The following is a 12,415-nucleotide window of genomic DNA, read 5'->3' on the forward strand; positions in this document are numbered from 1 at the left end:
CAAAGGGCATTCCAGGTACGAAAAACAAATCCCCTATCCTCCACACCACCAACCACTCGCAAACACCTTACCGTGAGTGTGACCAAGTCGCAGGAGCCACCAAAGCGGACCAAGAAATACACACCACACTCCACGATGACCCACGGGCCAGCCACACAGGCAAACCTTCCGACTCCGCCCGAGGGAGCAACCTCTGGAACCACTGCCAGAGAAAAACGGGACAAAGCATCAACACCCAATACCGACCCCAGGGAGTACAGTCCCAAAATAAATCGTAACCCCAAACAGCGAAGCACTAGGCACAACAAGCCGAACACAAGAAGAAATCCATAAGAGTAAAATCAGTGACAACTCCCCGAATGTCAGACCGACAACACGCCACGATCACTCAAAGCACCCCAGAAAATAAAAAAAGTAACACCAAATTAGAGCGCTACCAAGCGCAGGGGCCAAGCCAACCCACACAGTATCGTTACAAGTCCAGAACATGAGCTGCCGCAGCAAGCACCCAAAGTCCCACAACCAATACCAAGGCAAAAGCGCAAACAAAACCCAAGCATGGCAGAAACCCACTGACTACCAAGACCCAGGGCTAAACCACCCAGCAGCACCACTGGGAAACCAAACCACACCAACAACCAATCAAACCGGCCACATCCGGAAACAGAGCGAGCTTCCCGTGAGCTGCAACGGGGGACAGAAAGCAGGCCTGTCCACTGCACGACACATGAAAAACCCCAACCAGCCGAAACGTCAGCCCTTAGCGCACCCGGGGCACAAATGCGGGGGCACAGATGCGGGGGCACAGATACCACACACCCTCGGCGGCCAGAGACAACCTGGAGGAAAAAACTCAGTCCGGAACAATATTCCACGTGGAACAATCAGGAAACCAGCAAGGACCGTAACCAGGGCACCTAGCGAGCCCCGAAGAAACCAAAACAGAGAAAACGCAATCACACCCCGACCACAGGAAAGCAGCAGACCAACGCCAACGCGGCATGCGAAACCCATGTTAATCTACTCAGTATTGTTCCAATTTTAACATATGTGCTGCCGAAGTTAGCACCAAATATGGAACGCTTCACAATTTGCGTGTCAGCCTTGCAACAAACAAACCACACCCCCACAAGTGCAGAGCATAGGAGAATCACCCTCCGGAATACCACCACGAACAGAAGAACTCACAAGGCAAGGCAAACAGAGACTCATGCGAACCTACCCCCGGAGACTCAAGCGACCACCGAACACATCAGCTAAAGCACCCAAAACGACAAACAGAAGTCCCATGCCTACCAGAGATTAGGAAAATACGGAGAGATAAACCAAACAAAGGGGGAGAAAACCAAAAGAAACAAAACCGTAACTGGGAGGCACCCACTGAATCAGGATAAGGAACAAGCCTCAGGAGCCAAGTCCGCCAAACCCCGGCCACCCAGAGCGTAAGGCCAAAAGAGCACTCACCCAAGGCAGAAAACGATACCCTACCAAAGCACCCTGCCAAGAAGAGACGTAGCCAACTCCCAACCAGAGACCAAACTCAACATACACACAGAAACAAAAGGACGAACACTGCACAGAACGCAGCCATAACCACACTAACCGGGGAAGGGGCCAAGCCCCGCATCAGAACACTCACCAATTCCAGAAGATGGAGAAGCCAACAGCTGGAAGAACCACTTCACCACCGCCACAGGCATGGGACAAGGCACGCCGGAGACCGCCGGGTCGCGGGTACTCCGCCACCACACTCACTACCCCTCCATGGGGGACATTGGAGAGGCAGGAGGAAGAAGGACAGCAGCGGCAGCAGGGGGGGGGGGGGTTGGGAACACGGGGTGGAGAGGTGATGGGGGGGGCAGACGCAGTGGGCAGGGGGGTAAGGGGAGAGGTGCCAGCGTGAGCGGGGTGAGAAGCTGGGTAAAGGAGAGGGGACGATCCGAGAGCTCAAATAGTTTGCGCCGTTACCCGAAAAAGCCTGCAGACGCAGTGGGCAGGGGGGTAAGGGGAGAGGTGCCAGCGTGAGCGGGGTGAGAAGCTGGGTAAATGAGAGGGGACGATCTGAGAGCTCAAATAGTTTGCGCCGTTACCCGAAAAAGCCTGCAGTACCCTTGACATTTTCTCGGATAGTTATTTTTTTTTTTTTTTTGTGAACGCCGTTTATGAATACATACGGTAGAAAAATTGATCGAATAAGCTAAACAGAAATGTCATATGTGTATTAGATTACCAATATTATTCATTATGTATTTCACGTGTATAGTGAAATTTAATATTTATTTCTTTTAATGTAAAATTATTTTATTTAGTTTATTCATTTATTTATATTTGCGTGCACGCCATAGACACGACGACATATTGTTATTCCCCAGACATGCACGCATGCGGAGATACCACATACGTGCATGTCTGCAACACAGAATTTTTTTTTTTTTAGTTATACATATATATACATACACACTTTTATTTATTTATTTTTATTTTTTTATTTTTTTTATTTATATATTTTTTTATTTCTCTCTCTATATATATATATACCGTATTTATCGGCGTATAACACGCACTTTTTAGGCTAAAATTTTTAGCCTAAAGTCTGTGTGCGTGTTATACGCCGATACCCCCCCAGGAAAGGCAGGGGGAGAGAGGCCGTCGCTGCCCGCTTCTCTCCCCCTGCCTTTCCTGGGGTCTAGAGCGCTGCTGTCGGCCCTTTTCACCCCCTGGTTATCGGCGCCAGGGGGAGAGAAGGGGCAGCGGCACCCATTGCCGGCGCCGCTGCCCCGTTGCCTCCCCCCATCCCCGGTGGCATAATTACCTGAGTCGGGTCCGCGCTGCTCCGCTGCTCCAGGCCTCCGTCGTTGCTATGCGCTGAACGGCGCGGCGCATGACGTCAGAGCGCCGCGCCGTGCATAGAAACGACGCTGGCCCCAGCGTCGTTGCTATGCACGGCGCGGCGCTCTGGCGTCATGCGCCGCGCCGTTCAGCGCATAGCAACGACGGAGGCCTGGAGCAGCGGAGCAGCGCGGACCCGAGCAGCGCGGACCCGACTCAGACCTGGAGCAGCGCGGACCCGACTCAGGTAATTATGCCACCGGGGATGGGGGGAGGCAACGGGGCAGCGTCGCCGGCAATGGGTGCCGCTGCCCCTTCTCTCCCCCTGGCTGTCGGCGCCGCTTCTCTCCCCCTGGCTATCGGCGCCGGCACGGATAGTCAGGGGGACAGAACGGGCAGCGGCGCCGATAACCAGGGGGTGAAAAGAGCCGACAGCAGCGCTCTAGACCCCAGGAAAGGCAGGGGGAGAGAAGCGGGCAGCGACGGCCTCTCTCCCCCTGCCTTTCCTGGGGGTATATCGGGGTATACATGCGCACACACGCACCCTCATTTTATCATGGATATTTGGGTAAAAAACTTTTTTTACCCAAATATCCTTGGTAAAATGAGGGTGCGTGTTATAGGCCGGTGCGTGGTATACCCCGATAAATACGGTATATATATTTTTTTAAATTAATATATATATATATTTATTTATTTCTATTTATTTATATATTTACTTTTTTTTAGTTTTTTGTTTTTTTGGATGGGGAAAAGGGGGGAAACCAAACTTTTATTATTGAAGGGTTAAATGACCTTTATCGGTTTATTTTATTTTATTTTTTTAAATTAATTAATTTATTTTTTGCAAGGTTATAGCTCCATAGGAGCCATAACCTTGCACACACTGCTCCTAACACCGATCACTTGCCATGTGTTAACATGGCAATGATCGGTGCCATCAACGATTGACTGCTCAAGCCTGAATTTCAGGCTTGGAGCAATCAATCAATGAGCGGATGCGCAGGAGGCAGGTAAGTGACCCTCCTGCTGCGTCCCAGCTGACCGGGACAACGCGATTAGATCGCGATTGTCCCCGTCAGCCCGACTGAGCAGCCTGGATGATTGAAAGTACACCTTCAGACGCGGCGATGAACTTAGATCGCTGCGTCTGAAGATGTAATGCCAGACATCTGCCCGATTGGCGATGTCCGGCGTAGCATGGGTCCTGGTTGCTAAGAGCAACCGGGACCCACGGATATAATGCGCGCTCACCTTGTGAGCGCGCGTTATATCTGAAGGCGTGCAAATGGACGTTAATAAGCGTCCATTTGCGCATAGGGAGTTAAAACAGCAGCAGCCCCCCAGGGGCCGCTGCCTCCAGAGCCAGGGGGGGAAAGAGACGGAGGGGAACAGGGGGGGGGGGGGAAGGAGGGGACGGCAAAGAGGAAAAAGAAACGGGGGGGGGGGACAAGGACAAAGAAAACAGCAGAGCATGCTCATAAGGAGCACACCCTGAGGGAGGGATACAGGCATAGGCAGGGGAGAGGGCTTTGGCCACGGGCAGGGACGAGAGCAAAAGGAACGGGCGGGACTGGGCTCACAGGGGCCATAGTGGGTAGGAGTGCGGGACTGTGAGAGGTCCGCCAGCCTCCCGAACCCACCTCGGGTGCAACAGGAGGGGAGGCCAGCTCAGCCACAAGGGAGCATGCCAGCCCTCACCCTCCTGCTCCATCCAGGCCACAAATAAAAGGAAGACACATACCAGCCAGCAGTCAAAACTCCGGGTCCTGGGCAGATTGAGGGGGGAAGGGAGGCAGCACAGCTGTACATACCCAGGGGAGGGCCCCTGAAAGCCCGGGAACCTATTAAACCCCTGATTGGTGCACTCCCCCCCCCCCCACCCATGGGACATACCACTATAGTTACCAACAAGTTTTTACGGGCGGGGGAGGGGGCTAAAAACCTTGCCTGTATATTTCTTAACCCCTTAACTGCTCACCAGTCAGGGGGCAAGCTAGTTATGCACAGCTTGCCCCTCCATTATCCCCTATCCAAAGGATAGGGGATAAGATGCCTGATCGCAGGAGTCCCGCAGCTGGGGACCCCCGTGATCATGCACGCGGCATCCCGTTTGTAATCAGTCCCCGGAGCGTGTTTGCTCCGGGTCTGATTACGGTCGACCGTAGGGGAAAAGATGTGTAAGCACCGGAGTACCCCTTTAAGGGCTTCTCTGAGTTGATTGAACTTTGCCTTCCTAAAGTTCATTGTTTTTGTGGCCCCTGGAGAAATTCCCTTATTGAAGAACAAGTTATAATGTAGCAGGGCAGCAATGCTGCAAACTGAGATTTGTTATCCCAGGAATCGTTTTCCTCTACAAACATGTTCCAGGCTTCTCCTTTTTCTAAACAAAATATTAAACGCAATTAATTGCCAGGACAATTCTTATTTATATATATATTCAATAAACAGCAATTAATAAAAAAAAAATATAATAATAAAGTATTATATTATGATCACTATTTCCTAGGTGTCCTTCTACTTGCACATTAATTACTCTGTCAGGTCTGTTGGTTAATATAAAATCCAGTAGAGCGCCCCCTCTGGTAGGGCCCTGCACCATTTGGGACAGATAATTGTCTTTAGCTATAGTCAGAAACCTGTTTCTATCAGGATATATCAGGATAGTTAAAGTCCCCGATTATTATCACCTCATTCTGATTTGCTGCCTTGTTTATTTGCCTCAGTAATGATCTTCTGCTGCTGCAAAAAGTTAATCAGACTATGGCATAGCTACACAAAAAGCATGGAAAGCAAAAGTGGTAATGAAAAGCCTCCAAATAGCAAATGCGACAAATTGTGTCAAAAATCACACCACAAAAACAGGGTAAAACCAATTCAACTAAGGAAATTTTCCAAAAATGCTATAGCTCAATACATACAAAATAATAACATCTATCAGTTTGTACATAATGCTTATAATATGTTATTTTTTGAAGAAACTTTTGTGTCTGTTCCATCTAATTAAATGGGGCTTACAAAAAACCTTAGTGCACTCTACAGAAACAACCTCTTTATCATTGGGGGTCCATAAGGTGGGTTTCCACTGCTGGGATTGGGGATGCCGGTTATAAATAAATGTCGTTACAGTGGCTACATACATTTCAGTGGGCCGTCTGGTAAAAGGTGCTTTTTTCACTGAATACTGTTGGTTATTCATTTGAGTGGGTTGTGCTAATAATAAAGGTTAAACATGTAAGGGGAAGCGTTCAATGATTTTCAACACTGCAAAAAGAAACCACAGAGGAGGAAGTGAATTTTTACAGGCACTTCACGTAAGAAAGGAACTATGACAGCAGGAAATCTATAAAGACGGAACAGTTAACCACCTACATAGCAAAAAAAGAAAGAAACATATATATTGCATACTAACGAGACGAAACAATTTACAGAAACAAAATTGCCGGTGAACACGGTAAGTAATTGTCCGCCTGTATCCCTGTTACTCTCCTCACGTGTCATAGCAAGTACAGGGTTAAACAATAGCAGTCTGTGTAGGAGCGGCCAGGGCACTATGACATTGGCACATATGTTGGGGGAGGGTTGTTTTTTTTTAACAAAAGGATACTAAAAAAATATATAATCTTCTCTCCTTGTAGTTTGTAGCAATGTAAATACACCATGATGCTAAATGTTAACTTGTACAAAGAGATAAGAGATATATAGATTAAAGATAATGGTGTCTAGTCAATATCATAAAACACTAAAAGGAAGAAATCAATGAACTCTCAAATGGGTGATCCAGGAACAGAATAATATTACTGCTTTCTTACAAAAACAGCACCACACCTGTTCTCAGGTTATGTGCAGTATTACAACTCATCTCCCTTCACTTTAATGGAACTAAACTGCGAATCCACACACAAAAACAGGACACGAGTGGTGCTGATTTTGGAAAGCAGTCATGTTTCTCTAATCCTGCATAACCCCTTTTTTAAATAAAACACTGGAAACAAGGCAAAGATTTATCTGGGTTTGTGTCCCTCCACCTCACTTGGCTAGGTCTCTCACTTTACACAAGAAAGAAGAGACCTGTCAATAAAGCACAGCAGGGTGGGCAGATGCCCGCGGAGATTCGATTTTATACCCAAATGTTGACATGTCTTTAAATGATGACTTCCCTTAAATAATAGAAGTAATAACTTACGACAGGTTCCTATAAAGTAAAATATGTTATGACGCAGACAAATAGCTAGGAACATTCTCAGCAGCTCAGACTTTCAGACCTTATGCTACAGCCTATTACCAAAGTGTGTTGTTATGGAAATGGATTCCTAGGGTTATACATCAATCACCGGTGAGAACATTTTGTAGCAGCGAATGTGGGCGCTAGTGTAAGAAGCCAGAGACATCAGGTATAATAATAGCTCAGTATGAAACACAAACTTTAGACGATCTTGCAGTATGAATAAGGTTCACTCTGTTAACCGCCCTAGTAAATTGTCACTTCCCTTCCCCCTCATAGACTTATTGAGAAATGGCCACTGGTGTTTTTTATTATTCCTTCATGGTCCACATGGAATTTTTATTCTGCTCTACATATGAATGCATTGTATGTATAAACACCTCATATTCCACATACTGAAACATATTAAGTGAAAAAGTGGAATTGTTATTGTTACGCTCTTTGCTCCGGCTGCAAGCTTCGGCCATGAGCGCAGTGTCTAGGTGTCTGTCGGCGGGGCTGGGATTCGCATCGGGGGACGCGCCCACATGCGAATCCCAGCCCGTCACTCACCTCGCTCCGCTGCCTCTGTGTCTCAGCTCCAGCGTGCGCGTCCCCATCTCCTAGGGCACGCGTGCCGGAGCTCTGAAATTTAAAGGGCCAGTGCGCTCATAAATAGTGTTGGCACCAGACACCACATTTTAAGTCCCTGCCCCTCCCACACTTCCCTGCCAGATCTTCAGTGCCCCTAGCCTGAGATTAAGCAACCCTTATAGTCTGTTAGCCTTACCCGTGTTTCCAGACCTTCTGCCACGTTATTAGACTCCGTACCTTTGCCGCCTGCCTTGACCTTCTGCTACATTTGACTACGCTACTGCCTTATCCTTCGGTACCTCGCCTTGCCCAGCTACCTGTGTGGTCGAGCCGTGTCGGAGGTAGAGACCTGGGTGTCACCTGCCACAGCAAGCCCATCCTGCCTTGCAGCAGACTCTGGTGAAGACCAGCGGCACCTTAGTCTCTGCTCCCCGATACGGTCCGAGTCATCAGCCACACAGGTAAGAGGATCCACATCCTACTCCATTACAGTAAAATCCGGCCAAGGATCCCCCTGGGGTTCCTCTGCCTGATAGTCCGGATCTCGTTTCCATCGTGGCACTCCAGTCACAGCAGTTGGCCCAGCAGGCACAGCAGTTGAGCCAGTTATCCACCATGATGCAGCAGTTGCTAACTGCACAGCAACAACCACCACAACCACAACCTCCTTCTGCTCCGGTGGCACCTCCCGCTCCTGCAGTCATCTCCGGATCAAGATTCCGTCTGTCTCTTCCCGAGAAATATGAGGGGGATCCCAAGTCCTGTCGTGGTTTTGTTACTCCATGCTCATTGAGCTCATGGTGGATAATTTCCCTACAGAACGAGCAAAGGTGGCTTTCATCCTCAGTCTTTTAACTGGAAGGGCTTTGGCCTGGGCAACTCTGCTTTGGGATCGCAGGGATGCCCTCACAACCAATCTCCAGGTGTTTCTCACCGAATAACGGGGTGTCTTCGAAGAACCTGCTCAAGCTTCCTCCGCTGAGACGGCATTGCTGAGTCTTACTCAGGGAAACTCCTCTCTGGGAGAGTATGCCATTGGGTTTTGTACCCAGCGGAGTTAGCATGGAATGATGAAGCTTTTTGTGCCATCTTCAAGAGAGGATTATCAAGTCAAATCAAGATTGTCCTCTGCGTCCTCAGTCACAGGGAAACGCTCGCACCTAGGGTTTGTGGGAGAGGTTTCCCTAGGTGTGAATATCACCTTTCCATGCTTAAATATGACGGTCCAGCTTTTCCTACCCTCGAAAGAGATCATCACCATTCTTGCCTTTTTGGACTTTAGCTCCGCAGGAAATTTTATTGATGCTTCCCTAGTACATAGGCATCGTCTGCCGGTGTCCCGCCTGTTAAAGCCTCTGTACATCTTTACGGTCAATGGTGAAAGACTGGACTAAGACTGGCTATATCGCACAGAACCATTGTCTATGCAGGTTGGAGACTCACATATGGAGAATTTGTCCTTCCATGTTCTCCCACATTGTACTTCTCCTCTTTTGCTTGGCCTACCGTGGTTGCAACTCCATGCTCCGCAGCTGAATTGGAAAACTGGAGAAGTTCTTCGCTAGAGTCCGCATTGCAATAACCACTGTATCCACATATGGAACCATCATCTTGTCCTATGCCCGGTTTGCCTTCCTTTCTTCAGGACTATGCTGATGTCTTCAGTGAAAAGCAAGCCGAAGTGTTACCACCGCATCGTCCCTACGATTGTCCAATTGACTTGCTACCCAACACCACACCTCCCAGGGGCAGAATCTACCCTTTGTCTGTTCCAGAAACTCTGGTCATGTCTAATTACATCAAGGAGAACCTTCAGAAGGGATTTATCAGTCCTCTTCCCCTGCCGGAGCCGGCTTCTTCTTTGTGGAAAAAAAAGACGGGTCATTGCGACCATGCATTGACTACCGAGGTTTGAATAAAATTACAGTAAAGAACCGCTACTCACTTCCTTTAATCTCTGAGTTATGTGATCGTCTGCGAGGTGCCAAGATTTTCTCTAAACTAGACCTTTGTGGGGCCTATAATCTGATTTGTATACGTGAAGGGGATGAATGGAAGACTGTGTTTAATACTCGTGACGGACATTTCGAATATCTAGTGATGCCCTTTGGACTCTAAAATGCTCCAGCAGTCTTCCAGGAATTCGTCAATTATATTTTCCGTGACCTCCTGTACTCCTGTGTTGTTGTTTATTTGGATGACATACTCATTTACTCGCCCAATGTCCAGACTCATTGCTTTCACCTCCGCCAAGTGTTACAGTGTCTCCGTGAAAATCCTCTCTACGCTAAACTGGAGAAAGGTACTTTTGAAAAGACCTGCCTCCCTTTTCTGGGCTATATTGTTACCAGTCAAGGTCTTCAAATGGATCCCAACAAGTTATCCACAGTTCTGGACTGGCCACAACATACTGGTCTGGAAGCGATTCACCGCTTCCTCGGCTTTACCAATTACTATCGGCAATTCATTCCTCACTACTCCACTCTGGTTGCTCCCATTGTTGCACTCACCAAAAAGATTGCTAATCCAAAAGTCTGGACTCCGGAGGATGAAGAAGTGTTCTAACAGTTAAAGTCCACCTTTGCATCTGCTCCTGTTCTATCTAGACCGGATCCTAACAAACCATTTATCTTGGAAGTGGATGCTTCTTCAGTTGGAGCAGGTGCAGTGTTAACACAAATGTCTAGTAAGGGGAAAACTTTAACCTGCAGATTTTTCTCTAAAACCTTCTCCCCTGCGGGAAAAAATGATACCATCGGAGATCGCGAGCTCTTGGCCATTAAGTTGGCGTTAGAAGAATGGCATCACCTCTTGGAAGGCTCTGTACATCCTGTCAATATTTATTCAGACCACAAAAATTTGCTCTATCTTCAGACAGCCAATAGACTCAAACCACAGCAGGCTTGGTGGTCTTTATTTATCTCCAGATTCGACTTCTACAACCACTTCCGTCCTGCGGAAAATAATTTATGAGCAGATGCCCTTTCCAGGTCCATGCATGACCATGAATCTCCTCCGCAGCATATTATTTCTCCTGAACGTCTCATCTCTGCAGCACCTGCAAGTCTTCAGCGTCTGCCTCCCGGAAAGACTTACATATCTCCCCGTATGAAGCTCCAAGTCTTGAAATGGGGACATTCTTCTCTTCTGGCCAGCCATCCCAGTATTCGTAAATCCCTACAGCTCATCTTCAGACAATACTGGTGGCCTACCTTAAAACGGGATGTCATTGATTTTGTCCGATCCTGCTCAGTCTGTGCTCGGGACAAGATCCCTCATTCCAAACCAGTGGGACTTCTTCAGCCTTGCCAGTTCCAGAGCTTCCCATGACAAATATTTCCATGGACTTCATTACCCACCTTCCATCTTCCCGTGGCAATACAGTCATCTGGGTGGTAGTAGATCGATTTCCCAAAATGGCTCATTTTCTACAGTTACTCGGACTTCCTTCTGCACCACAGCTTGCTAAGCTTTTCTTCAGGATATCTTTCGCTTCCTTCCTTCCCATATAATATCTGACCATGGTGTCCAATTCATCTCTAAGTTCTGATGGGCCCTCTGCTCACGCCTTCAAGTTAAGCTGGATTTTTCCTTTGCTTACCACCCTCAATCCAATGGACAGGTTGAGAGGGTGAATCAGATCTTGGGAGACTATCTACGCCATTTCATTTCTGCGCGTCAAGACGACTGGGTTGATCTGCTTCCCTGGGCAGAGTTTTCCTACAATCATAAAGATTCCGATTCCACTGGTACTTCACCCTTCTTTGTGGTCTATGGACTTCACCCTCATCCTCCTCACCCCTTATCTTCTTCCTCTGGAGTTCCTGCTGTTGATGTACAAGTGCAGAATTTTTCTTCCACCTGGCAGAAGACACGTCGCTCTCTTCTACATGCTACTTCTCGCATGAAATTCCAAGCGGACAAGAAAAGATGTCCTCCTCCTGAATTTTCTCCTGGTGACAAAGTCTGGTTATCAACTAAATATATCTGGTTCAAGATACCCAGTTATAAACTAGGTCCTCGCTATTTGGGTCCCTATAAAGTCAAGAAGAGACTTAAAGGGGTTCTCCGGTGCTCAGACATCTTATCCCCTATCCCTGATCGCGGGAGTCCCGCCGCTGGCGTGTTCGCTCCGGGTCTGATTACCGGCGACCACAAGACCGGCGGTGTTTGACATCAAGCCTCCGCCCCCGTGTGATGTCACGCTCCGCCCCTCAATGCAAGCCTACAGAAGGGGGCGTGATAGCTGTCATGCCCCCTCCCATAGGCTTGCATTGAGGGGCGGAGCGTGACATCACACGCCGCCGGCCTTGTGGTCGCCGGTAATCAGACCCGGAGCGAACACGCTCCGGGGACTGATTACAAACGTGGTGTCGCGTGCAACATCACGGGGGTCCCCAGCGGCGGGTCTCCCGCGATCAGGCATCTTATCCCCTATCCTTTGGATAGGGGATAAGATGTCTAAGCACCGGAGTACCCTTTTAATCCTGTGGCCTATTCCCTCCATCCATCCATACTGTCATCAGCTAGAGGCATCTGACATACTGCTATATGTTATAAAATGTTCTAAATCAATCAGCTGTAGGACATGTATCAAGCTATCGAAGATATTTACAGTTACATAGTGAACTATTGGGTAAACTACAGGCATAGACAAGAACTTAGACATCACCTTATGAGCAGCTCTTTCCATTTTCATTAAAGGGAATCTGTCATACCGGTGATGCTGGTTCTAAAGCTATTTATCTTTTTTTCCTATATGGGCCTGTTCCCTAGTTATGCCCCAAA

At 48.1% G+C, this 12,415-nt stretch overlaps 1 protein-coding gene across 2 annotated transcripts in view; it reads left to right on the plus strand.

Annotated features, from left to right (window-relative positions):
- The first annotated feature begins 6,098 nt into the window (after positions 1 to 6,098).
- LOC130368787 (src substrate cortactin-like) overlaps positions 6,099 to 12,415 on the plus strand; it is a 47,435-nt gene continuing 41,118 nt past the window's right edge. The window contains exon 1 of one of the 2 annotated variants that reach the window (XM_056573005.1): positions 6,099 to 6,283. The gene's annotated coding sequence lies outside the window, so the exon portion shown is untranslated. Of the gene's footprint in view, positions 6,284 to 8,045; positions 8,089 to 12,415 lie in introns of those variants that run through there. The other variant, XM_056573006.1, reaches the window with a different exon arrangement.

Source organism: Hyla sarda, chromosome 4 (assembly GCF_029499605.1).
Source record: "Hyla sarda isolate aHylSar1 chromosome 4, aHylSar1.hap1, whole genome shotgun sequence".
Lineage (NCBI taxonomy): Eukaryota > Metazoa > Chordata > Amphibia > Anura > Hylidae > Hyla > Hyla sarda.